The sequence below is a fragment of the Vombatus ursinus genome, unplaced genomic scaffold, assembly GCF_900497805.2.
Source record: "Vombatus ursinus unplaced genomic scaffold, bare-nosed wombat genome assembly UNPS02000749.1, whole genome shotgun sequence".
Taxonomy (NCBI): Eukaryota; Metazoa; Chordata; class Mammalia; order Diprotodontia; family Vombatidae; genus Vombatus; species Vombatus ursinus.
In genome coordinates, this window is record NW_020940527.1 from 11,297,719 (window position 1) to 11,317,638 (window position 19,920).

Below are 19,920 nucleotides of genomic sequence, written 5' to 3' on the forward strand. Positions count from 1 at the left end.
ATGGGAAGAGATACAAAAAGATACTGACAGATTGCAAAGAGATTGCTCTAGGCCTCTGAGATCCCCTGGACCTGAAAGGCTTTATTTCCTGGGACATACACCTTCTACTATGTCCCCAGCTATAATTCTCTATTCAAGAGAGGCTGTACATATGAAAGCACAAATTAGTTCGGGGAAGCACTTCCTATTGAACAACTGCTGGGAAAATGGGAGCACTTTGGTGGAAATTGGGCTTAGACTTCTTATACCATATACCACCATAAGCTCAAAATGGGTATACAACCTGAATATTAAAGGTAGCAACATTAAACTAACTAAACAAATAAAATAAAACCAGTTCATGTACCTTTCACAGTTATAGTTAGAGGATGATTTCTTAACCAAACAAGGGGGAAAGGCAATCATAATAGATAAAATAGATAATTTTGATTACATTAAATTTTTTGAAAAGCTTTTCCATGAACAAAAATCAATGCAATTAGGATAAAAGAAGTTGTCAATTGGGGAGGGAAAAAAAGCACCTTAGAATCAAATATCTCTGATAAGGGTCTGATATCCAAGATATGCAGGGAACTAACACAAATATATGAGACCAAGAGCCATTCTCCAATGAATAAGTGATCAAAAGATGTGAACTAGTAGTTTTTAAAAGAAAAGTAATAGGGGCAGCTAGGTGGTGCGGTGGATAGAGCACCGGCCCTGAGGTCAGGAGGACCTGAGTTCAAATCCGGCCTCAGACCAAACACTTGACACTTACTAGCTGTGTGACCCTGGGCAAGTCACTTAACCCCAACTGCCTAACCAAAAAAAAAAAAAAAAAGAGTAACAAACTATTAACAACCACATGAAATATTACTCCAAAATCATTATTAATATAAAAAATACAAACCAAACCAACTCTGAGGATATACCTCACACCCAGCAAATTGACAGAGATGACAGAAGATGGGAACGGCCAATATTGGAGGGGCTATAAAGACAAACTTGTTCAAATCCAGCCTCAGACACTAGCTGTGGGACCTTGGCCTCACCAAAAAGAAAAAAAAAAGATGAGCATGCTAATATACTTTTAGTAGAGTTGTGAAAAACTATTCAAGAAAAAATCTGGTATCATGTTTATTTTTTAAAGTGACTAAAATGTCTATAACCTTTGACCCAGAGATCACATTGCTAGCAATATTGCTAAAGGGGCAGAATGGAGGTCAAAGACAGAAAGGTTCTACTTGCACCAAAATAATAATAATAATGATAAAAATAATAATAATAGCTAACATTGTTATAGCATTTACTGTGTGCCAGGCACTGTGCTAAACACTTTACTATTATATCTCTTTTTTTGCTTTTTTTGGGGGGGTAGGGGGTGAAGCAATCAGGGTTAAGTAACTTGCCCAAGGTCACACAGCTAGTGTCAAGTGTCTCAGGCCGGATTTGAACTCAGGTCCTCCTGACTCCAAGGCTGGAGCTCTATCCACTGCATCACCTAGCTGCCCTTTATTATCTCATTTTCAATACAATTCTATGCAGTATTCATAATAGCACTTTTTATGTTAGCAAATAACTTGAAACAAAGTAGACACTCAGAGTTGTGTTGGGGAATGGCCAAACGAGCCATAAGAAACGATTTTGAAAAATTCAGAGAAGCAAAGGAAGAGTTACATGAATGTATGTAGATTGAAATATGTAGAACTAGGAAAACAATATACAAAATGGCAATGATCACATAAATGGAAAGAATTATAATAGCCACAATAAAAACCTAGAATGCTGCATAATTATAACAGCCAAGCTTTCTTCTTAAAGAAGAGAGGTCCTTTCTTTGCAGATGAGTGGCGGGGAATCTGTGGATATACAACAGTGAGTATTCTATCATACTCATCTCATTGGTTGATTTAGTTTGCTGAACTGTTTACACACACACACACACACACACACACACACACACACACACACACCCTCTTTCTTTTTAAATCTTTATTACAAGAGATAGCTCTCCAGGGACGGAGGAATATATCTGGATGTAAAATCAAGAGATGTCAGTAAAGTTGAAAAGAAAAAAGGAAAGTTGGGAAGCTAGGAGACCTAGTGGATAATCTATTGGACTTGGAGTCAGAAAAACTTGGATTTCAGATCCTGCCTCAGACATATATTAACTGTGTGACCCTGGGCAAGTTATTTAGCTTCTCTCAGCTAGTTTCCTCATCTGTAAAACAGGAACAATAATAGCACCTACATCACAGGGTTGTTTTGAGAGTGAAAGGAGATAACAGATGTAAAGTATTTTGCAAACCTTCAAGGCCCATGTAAACTCTAGCTCTCATCATTAATTATCATCCTTATCATTGGCAGAAAAAGCCTTAAGATGAGGCATAAAATGAAAAAAAAACTTTGGGTCTAGTCCCTTTTTCCATCATTAATGGGTTATATCACATTATATCAGTCACTGAATGCTGCCTGGGTTTTGCTTTCCTTATCAGTTAAATGGGTTTAATAATAGGAACCCCTCCTACCACTTGGGCTACTGTGAGGAAAGTGTGAGATGAGTGAGGTGGGCTTTATGGGAATGCAAGCTGCCATCTTGAAGCTTGGCCTTACCATTGCTCTCTATGCCTTACCATCATGAGGATTAACTGACCTCTCAGGTCCCCATAAAATTGCATGAGAGAGTGTGATAATCCTGGTTCTCATGCTTCGCCACCAGCTAATTGTATGACCTTGAACAAGTCACAGGACTTTTCTGAGCTCTGGTTTCTTCACATGCCAGATAAAAGGGCTGAGCTAGCTGGTCTCTTGAGTCCCTTCCAGCTCTGACATTCTGGGCTCTAAGCTCTCACTATTTGTGAAACACTGATAGCGTTAAGTTCCATCCAGGACGATTTCAGCCAAGTCAGGTTATCATTAGCCTCTGGCATGTTGTTGTGTCTCCTTCTGTGGATAAATATGTCCCTGTGTGTCAGCAAATAACATTTACCAGTGCCAAGCCAAGAGGAGGTGAGCTCCAATGCAACTAGGTCCCCCAGTCTGTCACTTCAACATCTGCCAGGCAGCCAAGGGCCATCTGCATCCTTACAAAGCCTAAGTACAGCCCTTGGGGCAATGCAGGAATCTGTACAAGGGTCTGCTCTGGAGAAGGGGCCATGAATCTCTGTGTACGCATGTGCATGCGTGTGAGTGTGTACATGTGGGTAAGGTGTGCTCCCTTGCATGTATGTATCTATGTTTGCATTATGTGGATGTGTGTGCATTGCATTCTTATGTAAGTATGTAAGAGCAGCATCGAGACAGCTTAGGGCAGTGGTATTCCGGTCCTAATTACACCACTCTAGCTGTGTGACCTTGGACACGTCGCTTCCCCCCTACGAATGTCTTCACCTGTAAAACTTAAAGTTTGGACTAGGGGATCTATTACATCCAGGTGGCAATGGGACAAGCAGACTCTGACTGACCAATGTGTCTTCATTGTGTACTCCCTCCACTTAATACAGATACTAAAAACACATTGGACTTTTTTTCAGCTGATCCTTAAGATCATCACATAACAAGATTCATAGCTGGAAGAGAGGCTTTATAGATAATCTTACTCAATGCCCTTTGTTTTCCAGATGGGAAAACTGAGAGCCAGAGAGAAGTGATGTCATCGTAGGGATGAGTTAGTCAATGAACTTAGCAGATGGGCCATCTCTTGGGTGAGAGCAGAACAGAGCAGAACAGGACAGGGTGTAGTGGGGCTGACTCTTAGAATATCAACTACAGGATAGGTGCCTGGGCAGAGGAGGGTGTATAGGGGTGCTGGAAGGGGAAAGAGGGGCACCAATGGCAAACTTTACTTTCTTTACCACCTTGCCGGGAGCCATAGATAGGGAAGAGCCTAAGAAGGTTGTAGAATAATTTTAAACTACATCCGTCCTCTCCTGGGAATTGTTTTGCCACGGAGTCCTCAGGCTCTAACCACAGACACACTGGCTGCCTCCTTTCCTGGGTCCTCTGAACGCTGCAGGGACTGCTGGGACAGGAGCCAGGTTTATAGTCATGACTGTTTATGAACCAGAGAGGAAACACCATCTAAATAAACGTACCCACAGGAACAGTTTCTCTTTCTCCTCAGTTCAAAACCATTTGTTTCTGAGCAATAAAGTCCCAGGAGCAGGAGTGATGTTTTACACCTCCCACAAAGATGCTTTCAGCTATATCTGGGGCTTGGAATGACCTCCTGACATCCCCAGCACTGCTCCAACCTAGCTGTTGTGGACCTTCCGACCCCTCCCCAACTCCTCCCAATCCAGATGGGGTTTTTGGGACCACTGCTGCCTCTTCTCCCCTCTTACTCCTTTTTAAAGTTGGCTCCAGTTTAATGCAATGAGTTTTTATTAAGCATTTATGATGTGCCCAGGCCTGTGCTAGATGCTGTCTGGACAAAGGAGAAGGAGATGGTATGGCCTCAGCCCTTGAGAAGGTTACAGTCTAGTCAGGGAGACTTGGCTCATAAATATATAACAATTAGGGAACAGTGAAAACAGGGTAAGATTGAGAAACATTTTTCTACCTAGAGACATTTATCCCAAAGGAAAAATGACTTAGGGAAGGCATGAGGGATCTAGGTGATGATGGGGACCTGGAGTTAGGAAGACCTAAATTCAAATCCTGCTTCAGATACTTATTAGCTGTGTGACCCTGAGCAAGTTACTGAACTCTCAGCCTCACTTTTCCCATCTGTAAAATGGGGATAATAATTGCCCTTCACAGAATTGTTGTAAGGGTGAAATACATTCACTACTATATATGCTTTGAATTGCAAACCTCAAAAATCCATATAAACGGTAGCAAATATCATTAGTATAATAGCTGTCTTCAAGGCATTTTAAGGTGTGGCATCCAAAACAAGAATTGGAACCAGGGATCAAAACAATAACTTGGTGGGGCATGTGCTAAATCCTGGGAGCAGCCTCTGGGAAGATGATCATTGTGGATTTGCTGCTTCTGTCAGGCCTGAAGACCATCGTGTCCAAGATTTTCTTGTTCCATCTCTGATTTTATCCCTTCCCAATCCTAGTTTGGAGGGGTCGGTGGGGAAAGTGGGTCGGACACTTGTCTTCATTCTAGAGGTGTTAGCTGCAACCCCAATTTGCACAGTGTGGTATAGTGATAGGAATACTGGATAAATCCTGGGTTTTAATCCTGCTTCTGTGGTTTCCTACTTGTGTGATTCTGGGTAATTTATTTAACCACTCTACTGTGTGGTGATTGGACCAAATTGGACCTCAGACGTTTATTCTAATTCTGGGATTTGGAGAGCAATTTTAACCAAGAGAAGGTGTGAATTGAGCTGGGAGCTGGATAATCTCAAGAGGCATGTGGGATTGAAGAGACCAGAGAAACAGCATGAGCAAACATTCTGGGGTGGGAAAGTACACTACATGGTCTAACTTGAAGGTTTCTGTAGGATGGAAAGGGAGCTTCCAGCCAGATTATAGAAGGCCTTGAATGCCACCGGTCAAAGGAATTTTGAAGCCAATGGAAATACCTAGCATAGGACTGAGAATGCAGTATACACCTCATTGATTGGCTCCGTGTATACCTAACTGAATGACTCCTTGGAGTCAGGAAATGAACCCTGGATTTTTCTGATTTCCTTTCTATGGGATAAAGTTCTCTATTGCTCCAGAAGGGCTGGAGAGCTCTTATCTCAATTAAGAAATGAATTGAACTCACTTGAAGTGAGTTCAGGGTTGGAACTCCCAGATGGTAATGGAGGTAGAACCCTGAAATGTGCTATAATAAGAAGTTAGAATAGGATGATTAGGGGCAGCAAGGTGGTGCAATGGATGGAGCACCGGCCTTGGAATCAGGAGGACCTGAGTTCAAATCCAGCCTCAGACTGTTACTAGCAAAAAAAGGTTATCTCACAGTTTAGGCTCATTCCTCCCCAGAAACAGAGAATAGGATGAGCCAGCCCTCTGGGGCTTGTTCCACGATGAGTCTCAGGGAAGCTGCAAAATGGAGAAAGCATCCACTGTTAAGAGGAAAGTGTGGAGATGACAGGGCCAGAGATGGGGGAAAACACATTTTAGGGTACAGAACCTCCTTATGCTATGGCTTCTCCCACAGTCTTGTGGATTTTGGGAAGGACAAACAGCTTCTTCAGAGGCCTTTGAAATTCTCCAAGGAGGGTAATCCATCACACTTTTCCATTTTGAGATACCTTATTCAGTCTTTCTGAGAACTTCTAGAAAGTCTATAGGCCTGCATAAAGTCTGAGGTCCCTTGCTTCCCTCTAGCTTCTCCCTTGGGCTTGTCGTTTCTTCTTTTCTTCCTTCCTTCCTTCCCTCCCTCTTTCCTTCCTTCCTTCTTTCTGATTAAGACATTTTCTTCCTAACAGCCTCCTATCTTCCCATTTAAAAGGTTAAGCAAAACCACCAAATATGGCAATCATAGCTGACGATGCATGTCATTTTCCATTCTGTTGTTTTCGATTTGTTACAGAAAGGATAGTGCGTTAACTTTCTATTAGTCTTATTTTCTAAGAATATTACTGGAGTAAGAAAGAAAGAGGAGGGACACAGAGAGAGACAGAGACAAGGAGAAGAGAGACAGACAGAGGGGGAGAGAGAAAGAAAAGAAGGAAGAGGAGGAGAAGGAGGAGGGAGGCAAGAAGGGAGGAAGGAGGAGGAAGGGAGGGAGGCAAGAAGGGAGGAAGGGCAGAAAAGCTAAAACAATAAGTAAATAAAAAATTTCTTTTTTGGAAGCTAGAAATGTCTGCTCTTATTCCCAGTGGTTGTTATGGGAACATCCAGCTATTTCAAGAACATGCGCATGCACACAAGATGGAAAGAAGCTTGCATACATACACAGATGCACTGCATGCTATGAAAACGCAGACACACAAAGAACAGTACACGCTACGCACATACGGAACCTGGACATTAATTCTGGCTCTGCTACTATGCCTGTGTGACTTGACCCAGTCATTTAATTTCTCTGGACCTCAGTTTTCCCATCTGTAAAAATAAGTGACTGGGGGGCAGCTAGAGTGGATAGAGCGTTGACCCTGAACTCAGAAGGACCTGAGTTCAAATCTGGCCTCATACATTTATTGGGCAAGTCACTAAACCATGATTGCCTCAAAAAAATTAAAATAAATAAAATGAATAGTTGAACTTGATGACTCCTCCCTTTCCTTCCAGTTCTAAGTTTATGATGCTACAATCCAAAATACACATGTAGACACAAATAGCTGGCACGTACATATCATTTTCGGAGGCAATTAGATGGCACAGTGGATAGAGCACCAGACCTGGAGTCAGGAAGACTCATTTTCCTGAGTTCAAATCTGGCCTCAGAAACTTACTCTAGCTGTGTGACCCTGGGCAAGTCACTTAATCCTCTTTGCCCGAGTTTCCTCATCTGTAAAATAAGCCGGAGAAGAAAATGGCAAACCACTCCAGTATCCTTGCAAAGAAAGCCCCAAATGAGGTCACAGAGAGTCAGACATGCCTGAACAATGACATACCACACTTTAAAAGTTTTGCCAAGCTCTTTATGTCACTGGAGAGCAGATAGGATCACCTTTTTCCAGTGTTTGAAAGGGTGCCTCAGGGGAAAGTGCTCTGACAAACATTCACACTTTCTGCCTCCAGCAGGGGCCCTCCCTTAGGGAAAGGCTAAACAAACTATAAGAAACAACATGGATGAAAAATTCAGAGAAGCATAAGAAGGCTTGTATGAACCTATGCAGAGCAAAGGATACAGAACTGGGAAACTGACATTTGCTCACATCCCCTCTCTCCCCTAAAATGACAACCATAACAAAATCTCATGTTTATATAGCTTTTAAGGTCTGCAGAGCTCTGCTTTTTATCTCTTCAAATCCTTGCGACTCTGTGAGATAGGTGCCATGATTAGCCTCATTTTATATGTGAGGAAGTTGAGGCAAACAAAGATTAAGTGGTTTGTCCAGAGTCACACAACTAATAGGTGTCAAAGGCAGGATTTGAGCCGGGATCCTCTTGATTCCAAGTTCACCTCTGTGCCACCCCACTGCCTAATTCCCACAATGACCCTATGAGGGAGGGGTTGTTATTACTCCCACTTTATATATGGGGAAACTGAGTCTCAGAGAGGTTAAATGACTTCCCCTTTACAGTGTCATACAGCTAGCAAGCACCTAAGATGAGATTTAGATCCAAGTCATACTTACCGAAAGTCCAAATTCTTCCTATCCTTCAGTTCAAGCCCCATATCCTTTAGGAATCTTATCCAGACTATTTCAGCCAACTTGGATCTCTCTTTTCTCTGAGCTCCAAAGAGCTCTCTTCCTTCCTATATCTCTCAAACAGATGGGAGACAAACCCTGTTACTAAAAGTCTCAGAATATTCTTTATAACACACCCCAAGGTCTCACCACCATCTTCAACCTTTCAGGGTTCAGGTCAGTGGCCCTCCTACATCAGGCCTTTTTCTGATCCCATCAGCGTTACTACTTCTCAGCCCCTGGCATTACCTTGTATTCACTGTGTGTTTGTGTGTATGTAAACTGAAATAGAGAGAGAGACAGAGAATACATATGGAAATATATAAACATATACACATAAATGCATATGCATAATTATAATGTGTGTATCATGTTATAAATCAGTTATATATTAAATTGTATTATAGTATTATATTATCTGTAAGTGATATATGATGTTATATATTGTGTTTATAAAATATATGTTATATGTATATAAGATATGCCATCTATAATGTAATATGTGTAATATATTATCATAATATACATTTTAATAAGCTTAAAACTGTACAAAAACTTTTGGAACCTTCTATACATATACATTTATATATGGTATATATGTATACATATATAAGTATATTATATAAGGTGAGTATCTATTTATATAAGCATGTATATGTACTTGTCTTATATGCGTGCCTATATATGTATGTGTATATACATATGTGTGTATATACACACACATATATTTGTATATGTATACACTTACCTGTGTATACATATATGCACACGTGCATTTGTATATGTGTATACTTACCTATATATACATATATATATATATACACACATGTATTTGTATATGTATACACTTACCTGTGTACAAATGATTTTCACCCCTGTAGAATGTAAGCTTATTGAGGGCAGGAACTATTTTCAGTTTTGTCTTCAGATCCCCCATCTCCTTGTATAGTGACTGATATAAAATAAATGCTACATGAATGGAAATGAATTGCCAAATAGGAATCATTTGCACAAATAGTTTTGAGGATGAAGTGCCATGGGCTTGGATGGAGAAGGGTCATGGCCTTGGATGGAAGATTGTCCGTATGTGCATTTATGTGCTTTCTAGAGAACTGGGCAGATTCCAAGCCAAGTCATAATGTCTATTCTTTGTAAAGTTCAAGAATTATGCTCTCTGTGTGTTCACTGACTTAAGGTTGTGAGCCTTACTAGTAATATGTATGACTTAACTTATCAAAATATAAATGCCAATATGTTATAGAAAGTGTAACTTTGGGGGCATTTAAAATGTACCATTATAAAAAGTAACATTAAAATCTCTCACTGTGCTTTCTCTTCCCCAATGTGTGGCACCCTAGGAAGCTTCCTACTTGGCCTATCCCTCTTCTCAGGACTGGAACCAAGGTACCCTCCATACACCAGAAAGATTATTTAAAATCTTGAAGCCATGAACCATCAAAAAGCACTTGAAATGCCACCTCCTCCAAGAAGCTTTCCTTGCTTGAAACCTGCTTAGTCATAGCAAAAATGCAGGACAACAGTCTTTCTCATCCATTTTCTCCTCCATTCCCTACCCAAAAGCCTTTAACCTTCAACACAGGGAAAATCTCGACTATTTTACAATGTCTTCATAATAATAATTTTGTTGTTTAATCATTTCAGTCACGTTTGACTCTTTGTGACCCCATTTGGGGTTCTCTTGGCCAAGATACTGGAGTGGTTTGCCATGTCCTTCTCCAGCTCACTTTATGGATGAGGAAACTGAGGCAAACAATGCTAAGTGACTTGCCCAGGGTCATACAGCTAGCAAGTGTCTGATGCCAGATTTGAACTCAGGTCCTCCTGACTCTAGGCCAAGTGCTCTATCTACTTTACCACCTACCTGCCACCACCACCATCATCATCATCATCATAGTTAACATTTACATACTCTTTAAAGTTTGCAACGCACTTTATAAATATTATCTCATTTCATCTCCACAACCACCCTGAGAGGTAGGTGTTATTGTTATCTCCATTTTACAGATGAGAAACTGAGGCAGAGAGAAGTTAAGTGACTTGCCCAGTCACAAAGCTAGTGTCAGACGCCAGATTTGAACTAGTCTTCCTGACTGCACATGCAGCCCTCTATCCACTGTGCTTCCTAGCTTCTTGTGCCCTCTTCATCTTCATCCCCATGGGTCATCCACAGCAGAGAGGCAGTCTTAGACTCTGAGCTCTGAAAGGTCAGGGACCAGGTTGGTATAAGTCAATCAGTAGTGCTCTCCATCACTGATGTCATAGGAAGGGATGTTTAATGAAGGCTTCTGGAAGACGGATCTGATGATGATGCAGAATGAGTTAAGACTTCAGTTAAACTTTGCACAAGTCCCCTCTGGACCAGAGGCATTTGTCTGCAGCATCGCCCACACACTTGACTTCTCTCTAGATTTCCTCCTTCAGCTCTCTTTTAGTCACACTACATTAAGAGGAATTAGATTCTCTGTGGTAGATTTGAGATGCTTGTTAGCATTCGTATCATTGCAAAACTGGAAGGGACCTCATCTAGTACACTTCATACCCAAATAGAATCTCTACTACAACCTACAGGACGAATGTCCATCCAGCCTTTACTTGAAGATAGCCAAGGAAATTGTTGGTGGAGTTGTGAACCGATCCAACCATTTTGGAGAGCAATTTGGAACTATGCCCAAAGGGCTATAAAAATGTGCATAACCTTTGACCTAGCAATAGCGCTTCTAGGGTTGCATCCCAAAGAGATCATGCAAATGGGAAAAGGACCCACATGTACAAAAATATTTATAGCAGTTCTTTTTGTGGTGGCAAAGAATTGAAAATTGAAGGGATGCCCATCAATTGGGGAATGGCTGAACAAGTTGTGGTATATGAATGTAATGAAACACTATTGTGCTATAAGAAATGATGAACAGGTTGATTTCAGAAAAACCTGGAAAGACTTGTATGGTCTGATGCAGAGTGAAGTGAGCAGAACCAAGAGAACGTTGTACGCAGTAACAGCCACATTGCACAATGACTAATATTGATAAACTTAACCCTTCCCAGCAATACAAGGATCTGAGACATCTCCAAAGGCCTCGTGATGGAAAATGCTATCCACATCCAAAGAGAGAACTATGGAATTTGAATACAGATTGAAGTATACTATTTGCTATTTTTTTTCTTCTGTTTTGTTTTGTTTCCTCTTTCTGGTGGTTCCTCCTATTGGTTCTAATTCTTACTTATAACATCACTAGTATGAAAATATGTTTAATAAGAATGTGTATGTATAACCTGTATCAGAATGTGCGCTGTCTTGGGGAGAGCGGTGGGGAGGAAGGGGGAGAAAAATTTTAAACTCAAAAGCATATGGAAGTGATTGCCAATAAATGAAAATAAATTAATTTTAAAAAAAGGTAGCCAATGAAAGAAACCTCGTCCTGAGGCAGATGACTCCATTTCTGATAGCTCTGTTGTCAATTAATCAGCTGACAAGAACTTATCAAGTGCATAGGCACTGTACTAAGTGCTAAAGAGACAACAGAAGTCGCAGTCCCTGCCCTCCGGGAGCTTATACTCTAACGGGGAAGATGACATGTATGATGAGTATACATAGAAAATGTACAAAATGAGTACAAGATTACAAAGTGCTTTCTTGTATCAAGTCTAAATTTTCTTCTTCTCAATTTCCATGCATTGTTTCTCATTCTGCCTCCTCTGGGATCTAACAGAACAGAAAATGTCAGTCCTACAATTAAAGAAGAGGGCCATCAAGTCACTCTGAGTCTTAATTTCTCCAGGTAAAAAGGTTCATTGAATAGAAGCATCTTAGAGATTGGAAAATTTTTAAGATTTTCCTTCAGGACGAAAAGGAACAAAGTATAAAAGGTGGAATTGAAGATGCTTTCTAAGGTAGAGGAGGGAGGGATTTGGGGTAGAAATCCTGCCCAGTGCCACTCATATCATTCCACGGTCTGAGCACTATGGGAAATCCAGAGTCTGAAAGCATGGGGGGAAACAGATGAAGGCATGGAGCTTTCTTTCCACTGCCTTGTCTCATACTCACAGAGATGTTGTGGGGCTCCTAGCCACTAACCTGCCATGAACTGGTTTCTCTCCATGTCTTTTCTTCCAGGGAAGAAAGGCTTGATCCCTTCCCCAAACCCAACCGCCTTCTCCCTTTCCTGAGGTTTAATTAATACCATGTAAGAATTTAATGAAACCCAGATGGAAAAGCTTGGCTGTTTAAAGCTGGAGCTATGCCTTTTCAGAATGCAGATTTGGGGATAAGCTTCTTGAAGGACAGAGAAAAGAAAACAGAAGATGGAAAGGGGGCAAATAGGCCTAGGAGTTTGAGAAATGGATTTAAACATGGTGGGACAACTTCCCTTGGAGCTGGCCAAACCAGCAGTCAGTTCCAGGGGGTTTTGTTTTTAGTGGGAAATGAAGGTAGGGGACCTTCTCCCAACACACACACACACACACACACAAACCTGAACACACACCATGGATAGGAAGAACAAATCATAGAACCACAACCTTTCTGTGTTGAAATTAAGCTTTGAAGTCATCCAGTTCAACCTTCTACCCAGGTTATGAATGCCATATAGTGCAACCTTGACAGCCTTTGCTTAAATACTTTCAGAGGCGGGGAGCTCATTACCTTCTATGATAGGTTGTTCCATTGCTGTATAACACTAGGTATTAAAAAGCTCTCCTGGTTTCCAAAGTTTCCAATTTTTCCCCATCTCAATTACCCTTTTCTGAACTCTTTATTCCTCTCTCTAATCCATCTTCCACCTAGCTGCCAAAATAATTATCCTAAAGCACAAGTGTGAAGGTGCCATTCCCCTGCTCCTGAATCTCTTATTGGCTCCTCATTAGCTCCAATCAAATCCCAACTCCTTACCTTGGCATTCAAAGCCTTTCACAATCTGGCTGTGGTCTACCTTTCCAGACTTATTTCCATTACTCCCCCTCACTGTCACTGTCTTGGGCCCTCTCCCTCTTCTCTCTTTACACCCTCTCTTAGTGATCTCATCAGCTTTCGGGGATTCAGTGATGATTTTTCTGCAGAAAATTCCCGAATCTACTATCGAGCCAGGCCTCATCTCTTTCTTGAGCCCTAGGCTCTCATCTCCAATTTCCTGCTAGATATTTCCATCTGTATGTCCCATAGGCATCTTAAACTCCATATTGCCAAAACAGAATCCATCATGTTTCCCCCTAAATCCATCTCTTTTTCTACTTTTTCTATTTCTATTAAGACTTCAAGGAAAAACTGGGTCTTAAAGGTACAGGTTTGGAAAGACAGAGAACCACATGAACACAGGCATGAAAGTGATCCAAGAGGCACCACGTCTGAGAGACAGTGAGGAGCCAGAATGGAGCAGAATTTGGGTATAAGAGTAGCAGGAAATAAGGTTGGCTAGTTAGCTGTGGGATAAGGGAGAGCATGCTGCCTGGAGACCTGGATTCTAGTCTTGACCCTGCTGTTGACTAGCTGTGTGACTTGGGGCAACTTCTTTAACCTCTCTGAGCCTCTGTTACACACTACCTAATGCAGATTAAATGACCACCGCAAAACACTTTTAAAACTTAATGTTTTTGTTTAGAACTATGATTTCATTAACATGAAATTCCAGGTGTAGAAATTCCATCCCCGAAGTAAATCTATGACTCCTTTGTATCATAGACTGTTGTCTGGGAATTTGAGAGATGAAGTGACTTGCCCATAGCCACGCAGTTCTTACGTATTAGAGGGAGTATGGACCTGAATCTGGGTCTTTCCAACCCCAAAACCAGCCTTCTATCCATTATCCCAGGCTGCCTCTCTGTAAGTTCTAAAGCACTATACATTCTTGTTCTAGAACTTCAGGGCAATTTTTCATAATAATTCCTCGTAATATTGTATCCAGATTCTCTTTTTGACTGTAACTTTCAGGTAGCTTGACACTTCTTAAATTATATCGCTCCTTGATCTGTTCTCCAGATCAGTTGTTTTTCTAATGACATGTTTCAGATTCTCTTCTATTTTTTCTAGTTTTTTTATATCTTGGTATCTTACAACATCATTCCATTCCACTTGCTCAATTCTAGTTTTCAAGGAGTTCTTTTCTTCCTTAAGATTTTGTTTTTCTTTTTCTAACTGGTTAACTTTCTTTTCATAATTTTTTTGGATTTTTTTTTCCTAATTTTTCTTTGTTCTTTGATTTTTTAATTCCATTTTATTTTCTTCCTTAAGATTTTGTATCTCTAGGGGCAGCTAAGTGTCGCAGTGGATAGAGCACCGGCCCTGAAGTCAGGAGGACCTGAGTTCAAATCTGGCCTTCGACCAAACACTTGACGTGTACTAGTTGTGTGACCTTGGGCAAGTCACTTAACCCCGATTGCCTCACTAAAATTAAAAAAAAAAAAAGATTTTGTATCTCTTTTTCCAATTGGTTAGCTATCTTTTCATAATTTTCTTGAATTACTTTTATATTTTTCTAATTTTTCCTCATTCTCTCTTATTTGATTTTTAAACTCCTTTTTAAGTTCTTCCAAGATTTCTTTTTGGGCTTGTGCTCATTTGACATTACTCTTCAGTGTAGGAGTGGCTTTTTTTTTTAAACCTCACTATCTTCCTTGGAATATGGGAAGAAAAAAAGAGGGAAAAAAAGGAAATTTACATGATAATGTATATTTGAAAGGAATAGCAAGTTGTGGATAGTAGATTTGCAGTTTCATGTACAATCATCTTCTTTTATTGTACTGTGTTATGGAAATACTTGTTTTATTCCATAAATTAAGAATTAAATTAAATTTAGAAAAAAGTGCTATACAAATTGAAGTCATATGTTGCAGTGGTATTATTTCAAGATGGGAACATGTTATGGACTGCTTCAAATACCAGTCTATGCAAGAGCCATAGCTGAAACCAAATTTCCTGAAGCTCCCTTCGGAGTGGAGAGACACTTGGAGTGAGACTCCTGGGGCTCCCTTTCCCTCAGAAGCTCCCCATTCATCTCAGCTTTCTAGCCCTTCCCCAAATTGCCAGAAGACGAAGTTGACTCACTAGGGAGTCTCTTTTCCTCCCCCTAGTGTCCAAGATCAGGGACTGCACAATCTGAAAGAACGAGAAGGCCATGAGTGGGTAGTGTGGGGAGCATGAGCTGGGTCAAAGGCATGTGGAATTTGCAGTAAGAAAACATTCCTACCTTCTCTAGGAATCTTTCCAAGACAGCTCTAGACTATGGCCCCTCTTGCCATCTTATAATGTTAATAATATTAGATATATAATATAGTATGATTGTATTGATTATATATCATTATATTTTATACAACGTAATATATTATATAAATATTATTGTATATTATATAATTAATAATAACAAATATATTATGTATATACATACATAGCATCTATATATATACAGATTGTTGTTATTCATCTTTTGTTCTTAAAGAGGACCAAGGACATTAAGAGGGTGATCTCTTGACTTGCAAGTGAACTGGATTTAAGTAAAACAGAGCTATTCAAAGTTTGCCTCCATTCGTACCTAGCGTTTGAATCACTGAATGGGTGTTGCTTCAGACAAACAGATCTGGGAAAAACCTTAGCTTAAAAAGGCCACTGTCCCTCCCTGTATGCAAGGCCATCCCCAATCATCCTGACCTATGTCTTGCCACTGAACTCAGATGATTCTGGAGGAGAGAATGATGCTCATATATATGCACATATATATATATATATCAGAAATATATATATATACATATATAACATCTAGCAGCTATAGATACATATCTCACATACATACACAGCACTTGCTTGCCTCTCCAGAAACCCTTGCAGGGAAGTTATTGCTGTTGTTCAGTCCTTTCAGTTGTGTCTGACTCTGTGACCCCATTTGAGGTTTTTTTGGCAAAGATACTGGAGAGCCTTGTCATTTTCTTCTCCGGCTCATTTTACAGATTAGGAAACTGAGGCAAACAGGGTTAAGTGACTTGTCCAGGGCCACACAGCTATTACATGTCTGAGGTTGGATTTGAACTCATCTTCCTGACTCCAAGCCCAGTGTTCTATCCACTGTGACACCTAGCTGCCCTTGAGAGGAAGTAGTTAGAACTAGAATTATTAACCCCGTTTTACAGATGAGGAAACTGAGGGTCAGGGATGTTGTGTGATTTGCCTTAAGTCATTGTCAGAGCAGAGAAACAGGTCTTCCAACTCCAAGACCAGCGTAGCTCTGTTTGAACTATAAATGTTACCAAGTGCTAGGTCAGGAAGACCAAGATTGGGTTCAAATACCATCTTAGACATTTATAAGCTGCATGACCTTAGGCAAGTCACTTAACTTTCCTGAGCCAAAGTTTCCTCCTCAGCAAAATAGGGAATAATAGCACCTCCCTCAGGGTGTTGTGGGGCTTAAGTGAGATAATGTACATAATGTGTTTTGCAAACTTTAAAGCACTATATAAATGAGTTATTATTACTGTGTTTATTTTATACTAACTAGCTTTTTTGCATGCATGTGTCTTGTATCCCCAACCTAGCTCAAGTTCCTTAAATGTAGAAATGAGAAGGGGCAGATAGGTAGCATGGTAAATAGAGCTCTGGCCTTGGAGTCAAGAGGACCTGAGTTCAAATCGGACCTCAGACACTTTACACTTACTAGCTGTGTGACCCTGGGCAAGCAACTTAACCCCATTGACTCACAAAGCTTACTAAATGCTTGTTTCCCCTCTCCCTGGAGAGGACTGTGCATTTAAACATTCTTGACACCAGAAAAGGCCATTGTATTGCAGTTGTCACCAGAGGCAGGGGAACGGATGAAATGACCTTACAATTTGTTCCTATTTTCTGGCTGGCAAAAATACTTCCTCTGCCTTGGAAGACAGAAGAGAGCTTGCAAGTCCCACAAGCAAGCTGGCATTTTTAAGGCTGATAAAACTCTTTACATGTACCCTCTCATTTGATCCTTTCAACAACCCGGGTGATAGGTGCTTTTGTTATCATTTTACAAAAAAGGAAACTGAGACTGGGAGCAGATAAGGGATTCTGCCCAGTCAACAGCTAGTAAGTGTCTCAGGCGGAATTTGAATTAAAAGCCCCTGTGTCTGAGTCCAGTACACCTAGCTGCCACTGCTGACATGCCCTCATGGGCAGGAGTCCAGGTATCAAGTTGAACATTTTCTTTTCCCTAAATGAGCAAAAAAACCCACCTCAGACATCATAGGCCCTGGAAGGGTGAGTTCATTCAGCCTTACAGAGTTGTGAAGTAGTCTGGGGTTGAGGGTGACCCTTTCAACCCACACACCATTCCATAAGCCTTCCTTGTTAATGTTATTAAAAGTAATAACTTGGGGCAGCTAGGTGGTACAGTGGATATAACTCCGGCCTTGGAGTCAGGAGGACCTGAGTTCAAATCTGGCCTCAGACACTTGACACTTACTAGCTGTGTGACCCTGGGCAAGTTACTTAAACTCATTGCCTAGCAAAAACAAAAGCAAAACTAATAACTTTAGGATGACAAAAGTCTTTGCAGCCAGGATTTCGTGACAACCCTGTGAGGTATGCATTATAAATATTATTTTTGAGCCAAGCCTGGATAACCACTAACTGACTATGTTCTAAAGTGAACACTCCCTAGGTGTAGGTTGAACTGGTCCAGAGGAGGAAACTGAGGCAGACAGAGGTTAAATGACTTGCCCAAGGTCATATGACTAGGAACTATCCCAGGTCACATCTGAACTCAGGTCTCTCTATCCACTGCACTGAGGTCTCTCCCAACTCTGAGGTTCCATGATTCAGTGATCTCCATTTTGTGGTTGGAAAACTAAGGATTGACTTGCTGAAGGTCAAATAGCTAGCAGCCAGAACTCAAAACTCCAGGGCTTCAGTGGAAAAATAGAGGAAGGAAAGCCAGCCTCAGACCCGAGGAAGGGTATTTTCCACTCCCCGCCCCCCCTCCACCCCCTATTCTGATGGAGGCAGACATTTCTGCAATTCAGGAATGTAGCTTCAGGCTTACTCTAACCAACCAGCTGCTTCTCTCCTTAATCCAAGAGCTTGAGGCAAGTGTGCCTTGGTCTTCCATCCCTCCCTCCCTCACCCAGCCAGCCAGGAGCAGCTGCTGTGGGCCTCAGCCCTGGGGACCTGCTCCCCTCAGCCAGGACAGAGGGAGGAGGGAGGCCCTATCTCTACGTTCTGGCCTGTTGGCCTCTTGGCTAGGCAGAAATCCAAATTGCAGATGTCCAAACAACCTTTAGAGATGACTAAACCCCTAAAACTCAGGCATGATGAGAGGCAGTGCTGGGGATCGGAAATGGCCCCTAAAGTCTCTTGGGTGGAGATCTGGAGTCCCTCCATGCGCTCCATGACTCCTTGTGTCTGCTTGAATTTCCAAGTGTCCCAGGGCAGGGAGCAGCTGCATGCCTCCCCTCACTCCCCACCACACATGTCCTCCCCTTCTCCTCCCCTCCCCCCTTATTATTTTTTTCTTCCATGAGTCAAATAAACACAAGAGCCAGGCCCAATGCCAAAGGGGGCATGGGTCTGGAAGAAGACAAGCAGGATCTAGGGCCAACACTTCCCCTCCAGAGCCCAGCCAAGCACTCTCTGAAGCCTCAGGGAACCTCAGGGACATGCTGCTTCTGGCTAGAAACCCAAAGAAACTTGTTTTCTCCAGCCATTTCCAAAGTTGTTGGGTTTTTTTTTTCCCAATAATTATTTGTGCATGTACCATATGTCCCTATTCTAAACTATAAGGCCAGATACCACTAGTTTTTATCAAAACTTTGTCCATTGTGCAAAGCATCCAGTAGATAAACTTTTGTTGAATTAAATTAAATTAATCAATCATGGGTATTTCAGAAGAACAAAGAAGTATTGGGAATAGGAAAAATAGATTTTCCTTGAGATTAGTGGCACCAGGTTTGGGTACATCCATTGGGACCATGTAGCAGCAAAAATGAGAACTTTTAGAATTTCCATCTTTCTTTTCCTTTGCTATGGAAGATTTTTTCAAAATTTACCGGGAGAATGACTAAACAAGTTACGGTATATGATTGTGATGGAATACTATTGTGCTAAAAGAAATGATGAGCAGAATGCTCTCAGAAAAACTTGCAAAGACTTACATGAACTGATGCTGAGTGAAGTGAGCAGAACCAGAAGAACATTGTACACAGTAACGACCACGTTGTGAGATGACTAACGTTGATAGATTTAGCCCTTCTCAGCAATGCAAGTATCTAAGACATCTCCTAAAGTCTCATGATGGAAAATGCTATCCACATCCAGAGAAAGAACTATGGAGTTTGAATGCAGATTGAAGCATATCATTTGCTCTTTTTTGTTTTGTTTTCTCTTTCTTATGGTTCCTCCTATTGGTTCTAACTCTTCCTTACAACATGACTAATGTGAAAATATGTTTAATAGGAATGTATATGTTGAGTCTATATCATACAGCCTATATATTGGCGAGGGAGGCAGGAAGGGGGAGGGAGAAAAATTTAAAACTCAAAAGCTCATGGAAGTGATTGTTGAAAACTAAAAATAAATTAATAAAAAAAATTTTAAAAATTCTAAATCTATGATCCAATGAGGAGTGAATGGGTCAGAGTGGAGACAAGCCCTGAAAGGGTGAGGAATCAAGCAAAGCAGAAGGAAGTAATTAATATAAGGCCTTGTTCTC